The sequence below is a fragment of the Xenopus laevis genome, chromosome 4S (assembly GCF_017654675.1).
Source record: "Xenopus laevis strain J_2021 chromosome 4S, Xenopus_laevis_v10.1, whole genome shotgun sequence".
In the NCBI taxonomy this organism is placed as follows: Eukaryota; Metazoa; Chordata; class Amphibia; order Anura; family Pipidae; genus Xenopus; species Xenopus laevis.
Window position 1 is genome coordinate 7,901,842 of NC_054378.1, and position 2,677 is coordinate 7,904,518.

Sequence of the window (2,677 nt, forward strand, 5' to 3'; positions counted from 1 at the left end):
CCTTCCTATATATTTATCTTTATTCCCTATTAATAACATTGGGATCACTGACCTTCCTATATATTTATCTTTATTCCCTATTAATAACATTGGGATCACTGACCTTCCTATATATTTATCTTTATTCCTATTAATAACATTGGGATCACTGACCTTCCTATATATTTATATCTTTATTCCCTATTAATAACATTGGGATCACTGGCCTTCTTATATATTTATCTTTATTCCCTATTAATAACATTGGGATCACTGACCTTCCTATATATTTATCTTTATTCCTATTAATAACATTGGGATCACTGACCTTCCTATATATTTATCTTTATTCCCTATTAATAACATTGGGATCACTGACCTTCCTATATATTTATCTTTATTCCCTATTAATAACATTGGGATCACTGACCTTCCTATATATTTATCTTTATTCCCTATTAATAACATTGGGATCACTGACTTCCTATATATTTATCTTTATTCCCTATTAATAACATTGGGATCACTGACCTTCCTATATATTTATCTTTATTCCCTATTAATAACATTGGGATCACTGACCTTCCTATATATTTATCTTTATTCCCTATTAATAACATTGGGATCACTGACCTTCCTATATATTTATCTTTATTCCCTATTAATAACATTGGGATCACTGACCTTCCTATATATTTATCTTTATTCCCTATTAATAACATTGGGATCACTGGACCTTCCTATATATTTATCTTTATTCCCTATTAATAACATTGGGATCACTGACCTTCCTATATATTTATCTTTATTCCCTATTAATAACATTGGGATCACTGACCTTCCTATATATTTATCTTCATACCTCCCAACTGTCCCTTTTTCGGAGGGACAGTCCCTCTTTTGACAGCTCAACCCGCAGTCCCTCATTTGTACTGGATTTGTCCCTCTTTTCTCTGCACTGAACAGCCAGAAAAAGAAACAAAGTTTCTCACTTAATTGGCTTTTAGCAGAGAGCCCAAAACAGCTAACAGGTGCAAATAAGATACTTTGTAACAATTTTGAGACACAAAAACACAGTTTAGATAAGGAGAAATATTTTCAAACTTTCATAACCTGCCAAATTTTGTAAAACAAACATGGTAATTAGGGGGTGTGGCAACAGAAAGGGGTGTGGTCAAAAAAATTGCTGCGCTACGTGCGAAAAAAAAAATTTTGTCCCTCTTTTTACTTCCAAAATGTTGGGAGGTATGTATCTTTATTCCCTATTAATAACATTGGGATCACTGACCTTCCTATATATTTATCTTTATTCCTATTAATAACATTGGGATACTGACCTTCCTATATATTTATCTTTTTTCCCTATTAATAACATTGGGATCACTGACCTTCTTATATATTTATCTTTATTCCCTATTAATAACATTGGGATCACTGACCTTCCTATATATTTATCTTTATTCCCTATTAATAACATTGGGATCACTGACCTTCCTATATATTTATCTTTATTCCCTATTAATAACATTGGGATCACTGACCTTCCTATATATTTATCTTTATTCCCTATTAATAACATTGGGATCACTGACCTTCCTATATATTTATCTTTATTCCCTATTAATAACATTGGGATCACTGACCTTCCTATATATTTATCTTTATTCCCTATTAATAACATTGGGATCACTGACCTTCCTATATATTTATCTTTATTCCCTATTAATAACATTGGGATCACTGACCTTCCTATATATTTATCTTTATTCCCTATTAATAACATTGGGATCACTGACCTTCCTATATATTTATCTTTATTCCCTATTAATAACATTGGGATCACTGACCTTCCTATATATTTATCTTTATTCCCTATTAATAACATTGGGATCACTGACCTTCCTATATATTTATCTTTATTCCCTATTAATAACATTGGGATCACTGACCTTCCTATATATTTATCTTTATTCCCTATTAATAACATTGGGATCACTGGCCTTCCTATATATTTATCTTTATTCCCTATTAATAACATTGGGATCACTGGCCTTCCTATATATTTATCTTTATTCCCTATTAATAACATTGGGATCACTGACCTTCCTATATATTTATCTTTTTCCCCTATTAATAACATTGGGATCAACCATCATTTTTACTGGCCAGGCCTGTAAAATACCAGCCAGGTGGCAACCCTTGCGGCCTGGCCAGTAAAAATGATGGCTGATCCCGATGTTATTAACAGGGTTGCCACCTGGCCGGTATTTTACAAGCCTGGCCGGTAAAAGCAATGGTTGATCCCAATGTTATTAATAGGGAAAAAAAGATAAATATATAGGAAGGCCGGTATTTTTTTCCAGAAAAGGTGGCAATCCTATTCTTGTCCTGTCAATATTTACCTCACACAATTAGGATTTGTGTTCTCCGCTCTCTGCCCTAACAGGGAGAACGAACACAAATCCTAATTGTGTGAGGTAAATATTGACAGGACAAGAAGTGAGTGTGAAATGGATATCATATGGAGCAGTTATGGATAAAGAGAGGCTACAGAAGCTATTTCTTGCTAAACTTTAATATTCTAATGTGTGTACTTCAGGTTCATGTGAAAATAAACAAACAGGAGTTAAATGAAATGGACAACTACACTTCCCAGAGTTCCTAGGGGTTTGTGACAGTCCCGCCTCCTCATGCTTCC